Genomic DNA, 12,207 nt, shown 5'->3' with positions numbered 1-12,207 from the left:
ACATAGATGACCTTCTAAAAAGTCAGAATTTATTTGACCTTACATTTTTGAACTGGACTTCTGCCATTTAAGATCAAATGCTTGACCCTTTTGCTGTCTTGTTCTTCAACTACACAATGATGTTTCTCATTCTTGTATGCTGAAACCTTCAGATTGTGATTGAGCTGTATCATGGAAGGATGTTTTGACAACAACCAACATGATCAGGATTTCACTACTAACATGAAGACTCCTGGAACTGGCCTGGATTTCAATGCAGTAAAACCCATGGATAATGGTGTTTTGCTGACTTATCCATCAGATATAAGGACTATAACCAAATTAGTTTTGAGTTGGCTTTGAAATTTCCAAAGCTTAGACAACCACAACTTGTCACAGATCCACCTATAGAACTCAAGCACTCATCAGAAGAAATTGTCACCATGACTTCAGAAATATCTCGAAGAACTGCTTACTTCAGTATCACTTCTGGTGAAGCAAGAATCAGAACATACATTACAGTGTTGAGAACTTCTGAAGTATCTCATCAAAAGATATCTTGTTACAACTAGAAGATGTCACAAAATGTGTCTTCACTCCTGGTCGGATTATCCACATTCTGTAGCTTAATATAAAGACCTAGGATGTATTGGGTACCAGAAAGATGCTACTGGTCACTGCTACATATACATTAAGGTATTAATTTCATCTGGTTGTAACTGTATCTTTCCTGTGTATGCATGAATTACTGAGTGCCAGAATGTTAAGCATTAATGTTTTATCTTGCATTTTTATTTATTATTATTGTTATTTAAAGTGATTACTTAATTTTGTAGTTTTCGTGTTCTCCTTTATGTTCTTGATTTTGTGATGTTTTTAAAAGGTTTTGTTAACTGTTTTTTTGTATTTAAATAATTTTGAGTTTTAATTTATATTTCATAAGAACTTAACTAATGTACATCAATATATTGAAGGATTCATTTTGTTTACAATCCTTTATTTTGTTTCATGGTATAGTATACGACATTTTGAATACTGATGTATCAGTGCCCAATGATATTTTGTCATGTTGCTGTTGTTATTATTTTAGCAAAAAAATACTTAATAGGCCATCTGCACTCTGTCTAATATAGGGAATTGAACCCTAGATTTTGGCTTTGTGCATTTATAAACATTACTACTAACTTGCTGGGGGGATTTGTTAATATTGCATGTATTGTTTGTGTTATAGAATTTCAAATATACTTTTCACTTTGTTAAAGACATTTTCGTGTGTAATGTGACTATTACTAATTACCCTTTGGTGAAGTTCTTCCATTATGACATAATCTTGAATTGATAATTTACTGTTAAAGGGTTTGTGTGTTGAGGAAGCAGTGTATTGAAATTTTGTTTTTGTTTCACATTACATTAAATGGTAAATGTTATTTATGTTAAAGACTTTTTTGTTTTTAATCATGAAAGGCTGTTTATTGTATTTTTGTAAAATTGTGAACAGCCCCATTATTCATTTTTCAGAAACTCAATTACTCAAAAGTACCTTGCAATATATGTTTTATAGAATATCTATTATTATGCAGACATATCTTGTCACTTTAAAAAAATAGTTCATCACAAAAATTCCATATCTGTTCTAGCCCTATCATTAAGGAATATGGTCAATAACTTGTTCCAAGATGCCAGCAAAATATCTCAGTGGCAAATACAATATTAGATGTTATGATGAAAATACTCAACTGACTGGATAACTATTAAACATGCTGTCACAGAAGCTGATTGATAACAAATTTACACTCTCCAAACTAATTTCAAGAAATATCTTAAGCACAAACTGTTGCATATCATTTTATAATAGATCTTGTTCATCAGTATGGAAGTGCTAATGAACATAATTATCAACACTATTCTTTTTTAAAGTAATAAGTAGATCCAGTCCTACCACAATAATTTTATCATATCATTACACTGCCTACAGTTCTTTGTACTGCTAGAACAACATAAAAAGGGTCAAGTGCCTCAACTGGTTTTTATATATATCTTTTATGTGTCATCGTTTTAAAAAAGGATAAATCACACATTCAGTTATTCATGATACCCAATATACATACTTGACATCTCTGAAACCATACTTTCTTGTCTATACCTGAGATATATGGATTCTTGAAGTGATTTTAAGCTACATCAAATAATGTTCTTTGTAATATCCTTTGTATGTTCACTAAGATCCTGATCTTTATTCAATGGACATGGTTTAATGTCCATTATACTTTACAACTTTGTCCAATACTTTTTCTTCTGTGTGTTGCCAGTGTGTTTATTTCAGTTGTTACTTTGACAGTCTCTAATGATAAATGTCTTTGGCTGGCTTGTCAAAGAAATAGGTTTTGGTAACTAGATGATCATCTGGTAGTATGTTCTTATAAAAGCAAGAAAAAAACTCTTGTTTCTGATTTTTACAGATTAATTATACTATCGAGTCATTGCATGGTCAGTCTGTTTTTCACATGCAAAAACAAATTCTTTACAAACATGTGTATGTGTGATTCTAATAAGATGGCAAGTTAGTGCAGGATAATCTGCACCTAATTAATTCATTTAATGTCAAAAGCTTTATTATAAAGTATAAAAAGTTAAATAAAATTAGTATGTTGTTTGGTTACTAATCTTAAAGAACATGCTTTTCATGTTTATTTTCACAATAATAATTTGAGTCATTACCTATTTACAAGGGTAATGGAATAAAACATTTTTTTAACACCTGAACTAAATGTATTTCAGTGTTGTATGATTACATGAAAATAAATCACAGAAAATTATAAATTGGTTATTTTTTCAAATGTCTTCTGAGTAGGGCTTTACTTGAGATATAGTTAGTTTATTAAATTATTGTGAAACAATCATATTTTTCTTGTATGCTTCTGTTATTTGCTGAATGTTAAGTTTGTTTCTTGTACAGAAGAACTCAGAGTGTCTTCATTTGTCCCAACTCTAGAAATAGCTTGGTGTAATTCTGGATCCAAATAGCCTGGCAAAGGAGACATAAAGGCCAAAATTACATCTTTAAGCTTCTCACTTAACTTACTCTTGATATTGTGAATCAAGTTCTGTAAGAAATTTAAAAGTAATAAAACAACTTCATTTGATGTAGATTTCATCATGTTTGGTAAATTATTAACCTGTTGATGGTAAAAGAGTAGTGTATTGTACAAAACTAATTACAAATTTTTGTATAGAAACTATTAAAGGACTTAAATGGTATACAAATAAAGTGCCTACCAAGAGAGAGTGGTTGAGCTGGATATTTTTCACTAGTAAATATTCAGCCAGTTAATATTCTGCATACAAGAAATATATAAGTATATAAATGCACATATACAAACTTGCATATAAACTTAACTTCATCTAGTAACATGCTTTATTAATGTGAATCTATAAATTATTTATACATTCACTGAAATAAGAACTGGAAGAACAGTAATGCACAAGCTGTATGAACTTGCAGAAAAAAACTGAGTCACATTCACCTTTACATACTGACATGGTCAGGAGGTTAAAGCACTTGACTCATAATCAAAGAATCATGGATTCAAATCCCCGTCACACCAAACATGCTGGCCCTTTCAGCTGTGAGGGGCATTATAATGTGACGGTAAATTCCACTATTTATTGGTAGAAGAGTAGCCCAAGAGTTGGCAGTGGGTGGTGATGACTAGCTGCTTTCCTTCTAGTCTTACATTGCAAAATTAAAGACAGCAAGAGCAGATAGCTCTCGTGTAATGTTGCACTAAATCCAAAACAAACCTTCACATACCTACATAAATACACTACAGTTCTTACAATATTAATAATTAAAATTGTGCTTGGCTGTCATAAATAATTCACAAACATTTAGCCCATATTGCTGTTGCACTTGATGAATGCAGAGCAGCACTGATGTTTGATGTCTTGTGCAAATTACAGTGTTTTAAAACATTCCTTACACAAAAATGGTCTTCAGCACAGTGGGAATTGTTATGCCTATGATAAGGCTTCTTATGCTGAAATTGGAACAGTGGACAAAAATTACATATCATTTGGTTGTTCAACAGTTACTACAACCAGAAGCATTCAATTTTCTGTTACCTTCACAGCCTTCCCACAGCTGGGCACTAAGGTGTTAAGACAACATAGGGGATAATATAAGTGTCCACTGTAACTGATGTAAAAATTGTCAAGAAGCTTGGTGTAAACTATGTGAAGCATGCTTTAGTGTAAAGGTCTATAAAGGAAACAACATGGATAACTAAAGTAGTACAACACTACTTAAGATATTTTCTGTCAATGTGCTTGGTACACTACTATGAAACAATAATTAAATAAGTACATGCTGGTGGTGATAAATTACTCCAATAAATATCCAGAAATATTTGCTAAAGGAAGCAAGAACTTCAACAAGAAAGTTTTTTCTTCAAATGAACTTATTTAAAGATTTGGGGTACCAATGACACTTCACCTAAATCAGAAAGGCATAAGACTTTCAAAATGTCGTCCTCTACACTTGTGTCTCCACAACAGGCAGTTGCCATCCATTCTACAACTACTTCTGATGTTCTTTGATGTGAAAGTACTACACAGACAGATTCACAATTTGAAATGTTCCATCCAGAATTAGCTTAAATTTCACAGTTTATTGTTTTCATGGCCCTAATGATAGCATCTTTCTTGTTCTTCTGGTAAATAATTCCTCAGGAGAAAGTGGAGTGTTTGGTTCTACCATGCCTCAGTCATTAAATGTAACCTAATAAATTATTGCAAGAGCATTCTATTTATTGGTGGTGTAAATAACAGTCCTCCTTGTTGTCACTCTTCCTCAGTGTCAATTACTCATCCACCAAATTGGGTCAAATCATGGTAGTCATAGGAACAATGTTGGCATGTCACAAGACTTCCCATCAATGAATCTGTTAATTCTTGAACTAATTTCTTTAAATAATGACTTATTTTCTAATTTGTAACAGAGTACTGTCAGCTTAAATTTGACCCTTAAGCCAAATTACTCTTGTTTTCTGATTTCTACTTAATTATTTATCATTCCTTAGATCTGTATAGGCTCTGAAACATGACCTCAGGGAATTGTCTTCACAATGTATTATCATCTGTTGATTAATGTTGATCTCAGCTTAGTGTCAATATTTTCTACACTTATAACGGTTCATCTTTTCTGTCAGTTTTCCAAGCAATATGTTATTTTAAATTGCAATTGAAACACCTAATTTATCTCCATCATGAGTAACAACTTTTGCAATTAATCTTTTGAATTCATCTTGGCTTCTATCAAAAGAAGATGATGCTCCTTAATATTAGATCTAACATTTCCGTAGGTCTTGGATGGTGTTTTTAGTCATCTAAATCTTTAATTAATGTAACTGTTTTCAGTTTAATATGAAGGCTGAGTGTCGCGGTTTCGAATCTCCGTTACATCAATCATGCTCGCCCTTTTAGCCGTGTGGGCAGTATAACGTGATGATCAGTCCCACTCTTTGCTGGTAAAAAAGTAACCCAAGAGTTGACGGTGGGTAGTAATGACTAGCTGCCTTACCTCTAGTCTTATACTGTTAAAGTAGGGGCGGTTAGAGCCAACAGCCCTGGTGTAGCTTTGCACGAAATTAAAAATAAACAAACAGTAACTCCCATAATATAAAGTCTTCAAGCGCTAAAGAACTCTACACAACTACAGAAGCAAAGCCCACCTCACTAAACTTTATTCAATCGCTTATTATCCTCATTGTCTTTTCATTACAGAGAAATCGAAAATGTCTATATCACTGCTTGGGATCAACAATAAATTACTGCACTAAATCCTACGCAAGATGATTAACGTACGCAAAAATAGTTCACGAAACCACAAAGTTTTGCCTTCCTTGCTGAAAAATTGAGTAAAAGATAAAAATTCTAAAATTATCTATATCTCTATTTGGGACATGCAAAAAATATATTTACTCTAAGTCCCATGTAAGCTAATTAAAATATGGCTAATAAGTAACCAAATAAATAACCATAAATAAATTGGAAATCAGTGAGTCATTGCCTCTATTCCAAAGACTTTGTCAGTCGATATATTTTATCTTTAAAATATAAGGATGTCACAGTTAGAACTAGTTTTATCAGTTTATCTTAAACATTGGTGAGCAACGTAAGATTCTACTTATAAGAAACATAAAATTATCTAATCAGTATACTCTTGAAATTATTGTATCGTAAATTTAACAACAAATTTGTAGATTAAGGTGACATACACTTCTGTTTTTTTTTTTTTTTGGTAAAGGAGCTAATGATTTTAACTTTTAAATTAAATTAAAACATTTTATATTTTGAAGTATAATATTGTTTCAGTAATGTGATACGCAGGTATATTATATGTTTGTTTTCTTTTTTTAATAATATAAAGCTGTTTTTTTTTGTTATTTAGTTTCTGGATTATAATGATGTCAACATCTAGTCCAACAAGACATTAAAATTACCTTGTTCTAATTGTTTCGATTCTTTGCTTTCGTCAGGTTTTTGGATAGAAAAGGATTCTTTACAGTAGATGCCTGTGACTTGTTGGTGATAAACGGACAGAACACAATCCACTTATTTTAAAATATATCAAAATAAGTCAAACACATGTACAGAAAATTGATTATACTATTCTTTCTGTCTAAAGTCCACACAAGCTGATTCAGTTACTTTAGAACCCAGTTGACAAAACATTTTATTTCTACTCTCCTCTTTTATCTCAAAATAATCGGTGACAATTCAACTTACGTTACCCCGCTATCTGCTGAGTCCACCGAGGGGAATCGAACCCCTGATTTTAGCGTTGTAAATCCGTAGACTTACCGCTGTACCAGCGAAGTATACCATAGTCGTCTCTAGAGCTATAAATAATTCACTTTTACGTCAGAAGTTCATGCAGTCTGATTCAGTTACTTTAGAACCGAAAGTACAAGACAAATCATTCTTCTATATTACTGTTATTATAATACAAACTGCGAAACTTTCGATTTAGAAATCATCCATTACAGCTAAACTCGCATGCTGGCTAATTTCACTTTTTCTTCCACTTTGAATAACTTTAAGTTCTTACTTGCATGTTGTATATGCAAATATTTATAACACGCGAAAGAAAAATCTAGAAACATCAAGCCTTCAAGAAAAACATTTATATAAAGAGAAAAGCTTGGAAGCTTCGAGTAAGATGACGTCAAAAGTATTGCAGAAGCCTAATATAACAAACTGCACACACAATTCGTACATAGGTTTGTAACAAACTTATCGTATCTATCACTTTTAAAATAATTAACTTTCAACATTCTTATTATGAAAACTAAATTGTCGTTAAGTATTAAATCACTAAATAAACTAAGTTTGTCTTTTTCTTTGAGGTTATGTCTCTTCTGCCCTAGAGGGTATTTTATATATACATACATCATCTTAGTTAAAAGAATTTGCCTTATGATATCATTTGTTGGTCGAGTGTGGCATCAGCTAAATGTAAAACATGACCAAAGCCATGAGGTAACAAATTTCAGAAAGTGATTGTTACCAAATAAATAAATATAGTTGGTTGAATATAAGCACGGTTTCATTAGCCAGGTCCTCAAATGAAGAATTACGTGTTTTAGTTCCTCATAGATTTCCCATGAGGAAGAGAAAGCTTTGAGACCAAACACAGGCAGGTAGAATCAACTGCCCTTATGTTTGCTTAGCTATGCTTCTTTTTGTTTTTGAAGTTAACCACAATGGGCTATTTGTGCTCTGCCCACCATAGGTATCGAAACCCAGATTCTAACGTTGTAAGTCCACTGTTTCGTTGGAGGACGCTTAGATATGCACATTGTATTTTCTGTTTATTTGTTTCATTAAATATTTTGTGCATTTTATTTACATTTAATCTACACTTAATATTTTACCCTTCAAAAGATTGTCAAATTCATTGCAGGACACCCTCCATAATTATTTTTTGATCAAACCTGTTGTTACTGTGGCTCTACCTATCAGATATTTGAGAAGAAATCGGTTTTACTTGAAAATTCCACAGTACTAGTGTAGCTGGATGTACATATTGAATAATAATCTTCTTAGCATTATGAACTATATATAAACGGCTACATCTACCTTGAAATTGTAATCATGTTTTCAGGGCCAGATGAACCAGAAACAGTTGCTTCCGACCCTTCTAATGTTTTTAAATTGGAAGTTATGGTATTCTGTATCTACCGTTTTTAAATAGAAAACTGCAGCATTTTAAAAGCATTAGATCTGCAAAAGGTTTGCTTTGATTGGTAAAAGTTCAATGAAAAAAAAATTGTTTCTGGAGAAAAGTGGGCCAAAAACTGAAGTTGCCAATAAGTTCAGTATTAAAAAATACAGTGACAGGTGTTGCATTTATAAATAATAGTTCAAAATACAGGTTTCCCATTTAAGATAGCAGATTATTTTATTTTTTGTGATTATGGCTGTGTTTATCATTCATTTATTATTTATTTACATCATTCAGTTTATCTATGAATTTTTAGTTACATTAACAAGCTAACCTGCATAATCATTTGTATTTTGAGTAAATATATAGCAGTAACATACTTATACTATTAATGTAGCAGAAGAGCATATACATTTATGATCACATGAGGTTATGTTCTGGTGACCTACTCTGAATAACCAAAAGTTTCACTAAAAGAGAGAGAGAGTCCCAAGATAATTACTGTCACTCAATATTTTGAATACGGTATTCACTGTGATTTTTTAATTAGATTTTTCTTTTTGATTCTTTTCCCGATTACATTATTATTGATTTATTAATATTTATGATAAAATGTCTAACCAGGCATTTGTTTAGTGACTGTATTGAATTTATTTCTAAGTGTTATTGTTATGAATAAATTGTGTTTTTGTTCTTGAATCCTTATTTGAGTGGCATGTTCATTTTAGATAATTACACCAATGTTATTTTTTGCTAATTCGCTTTGGCTTCTTTTCATGCCATCTCCCACTGGGATACTGGTAAGTCTTCGGATTTATGATGATAAATCAAGAATTAGATTCCTGTCAGTGGACATAGCAGATGGTCCAATGTGGCTTTGCTATAAGAAAAACATACACACAAAATACACTTTTTCCACCAAAAATAAATTTCTGAAGTACCTTTATCTGGAAATTAAATGTTTCAGCATAAGGTATCATCTAATGTGTCATGCAGTTTCTCCCTACAAGTAAGAAAAAAGCAAAACAAAGTTACATTAAAATGGAATTTAGTATTTGAAACAGGTAAATGGCCATATTACAATGACTGTCAGTAACAGTAACTGTATAAACAAGCATTAATGAAAACAGCATATACACATCTTCAAGTAATACCTTACAGGTTAGTGGTAATAGTTAATTTTATATAATAACATCCTAACATCCAGTTTGTATCCTTTATTTCTATTCATAGATTGAGTTCCTTATAAGATTTTTCTATTTATGTTATACAATGCTCATGAATCAAATTATGTACTGTTCCTACATGCATGTGACACTACACACACACATTTATTTATTGAAATATTTTGTCATAAACACATATCCCCATTATATGTCATTTCACATACACTAATTGTACATAAAAGACTGTTTCCAGTTCCTTCTTTAATTACTTTATAATCATCTCAAATTGTATCTCAAGCTATTTCTCGATAGCTGTACTTTAGTATATTGTTGCCATCTAGAGCTCAAAACTTTCTTTTTTAAGGTGTCACAAAATATATAATTAACAAGAAGTTAAGCTAAATTAAGTCTTTTCAGGTAAAATTTTCACAAATCAGGTTTAATATTCTTACTGCTTATAGAATACATATAAATATAGACTTTGACAAAACACCATCACTGTAGTTGGGGAAGTTATATACTTTTTGGTGTATTGGAAAAGATCTAGTGAAATTGTGAGGCATTCTTCATGGAGCTTTTGATACTTAGAAAGTGATTCAAGTAAATACTCTCTAAAAACATGGCTTGAAAGTTGGGTTGCTAACCCCTATCAACTATTTCTAGCAAGCATTTTCAGTTATGCAAGCTGTTTGTACACTACGTATTGCATTTACTGGCACCAACAATCTTAAACTTTCTATACAATGTTATCAAAGTATGTATTTCATTATTTTTTAGTTAAATATATAACTTTGTTATCAATGTATGTTAATAACTTTGACATTAGACATATTTAGAATTCAAGGTTTTATGTTAACTGCATTTTAAAAATCTGCATTTGAGTTCTTATTTCCCACTTTTAGAAGTGCTTTCAAAAGGTGGACCTTTCTTCTTCAGGGGCAAAATAGGCTAATACAGTTGCCAAACAATTATAAACATAAGCTGTGCATAATTATGAACAATAACATAAGTTTGATATCCTTTTCTTCTTCTATTTCATGAAATCCCAATAAATTTGTTAGAACCACCAGGAAAGTCATCCATTTTCTTCTAACTGGATATTACAATTCTTTGTTCAGTTTTGCTGTTATTAAGTCATTAGTTGATGAGAACTGCTTGTTTGGTATTAATGACATTTACCTCAACCAGTAATGGAATTTTTAAATCTATTTGTAGCTTACTTAGAAATCTACATAAACTACAGTAATTTCGTGACATTGTGTTCTAATTAATGACTGATATATGTTTGTGTCCTAACATTCATATTTGAAAATTATAAGAATTTTCTGGGGCACTCAAATTTTTGAGACTCAACTAGGGTTTGGAAAGAATATGTATAATTTTTAATCTATTCACTTTGAAGTGCAAACAGCTTCAGTATGCAATAAGTACTACAAACCATTATATATCTGTATACAGTTATACACGTGTTAACAAAAGTAACTAAACTCCTTTGTTAAATTTAACTTAACAAAACATCATTAACTTACCAATGAGACAAAATTTCTAAAACTCTACTAGCTTGAGCAAAACGGTGAAGGGTATCAAATTTCATGTGTTTGTTTATATTTATTAAAACATTAGCAGTACTGTTAATTGTAATGTAATTTGCAAAAGGTTAATGGCTCTTATAGTGATTGTTGTTTTGATGTGAAGATAACTGCTTCCAACTACAGAATACAGCGATGAACTCATATAATTTAAAGAAAACAGATGTAAAAAAATGTTAAATGATAAGTAGTTTTGAAATTTTTTATGAATACCGCCATCAGTGCAGAGGAAAAAAATGTTATTCGTTTGAGTTTCATACATTAATTTGTCTAGAGTTAGTATTACATTAGGATAATGAGAAATAAAGGTTTGCCAAAAATATTTTAAATGTACAATATGGAGCTTTTAGGATCTATGCAAATAAAATATGAAAACTCTACTGTGAAAAAAAAATTATATTATTAACCTAAAGTTCACTTTTAATTCATATGCTGGTAATTTACACACACGTAATTGAAATATTAACTAAAAATAGTTTATTAAAAACATTGATATTTTGTGTACAACAGAATCTGAAAGTTTAACAAAAGTCTATCAAATGTGTTTAAGATATGCTAACTAAATTCAGAGTTATAAATGTATAGTTTCATGATTAGTCAAAATGGTCAATTTCTTTCCTATAGGGTTAATTAATCAATCACCTATTATCAAGTATTAATGAGTACCTCTTATAGTGAAATTCTGCTGGATAGATTGGAAAGTACAAGCCACAAAACCATTTTGACCTCAATAATCTTGCAATCAACAAACATCTTAACTTCAGAAGATCAACTGGTGATCATAAAAAATATACAGCATATACTGTACTTTACAATGCCACCTGACAGCTCATAAAGAAATGATAGCAAAACCCTTTAGCTGAGTTTTCAAACTCCTAGCTATGATCTCCAGTTGTAAAACTGGTGATGCACTAAGTATTACATTTACTTCAACCAGCAGTGGAAGTTATGCAGTGTAGTGCATACAGTGTATAGGAAATATCACTTGAAAGTTTATAAAGCAAGAATTGTTACACCATCAGTCATTTCACCAAATGATTATCCTAACTATGTTCAATTGGCTTAATCCTAGGTATACTGATTAAGAAGTTATCATCCATGGACCATCAGGGCTACACCTTGTCTCCAGAACTCATGAATCATCCTGAACAGCAATATAAGTACTTTCAACTTTTGTCTCAGACTGGGATGATAAAGTGAAGTGTGTACCTTCAATTTATCTAACACTTTACACAACTCAGAGAACAGT

The sequence above is a fragment of the Tachypleus tridentatus genome, chromosome 10, assembly GCF_004210375.1.
Source record: "Tachypleus tridentatus isolate NWPU-2018 chromosome 10, ASM421037v1, whole genome shotgun sequence".
Lineage (NCBI taxonomy): Eukaryota > Metazoa > Arthropoda > Merostomata > Xiphosura > Limulidae > Tachypleus > Tachypleus tridentatus.
The sequence above is the reverse complement of the archived record's forward strand: the minus strand, read 5'-3'. Positions refer to the sequence as shown.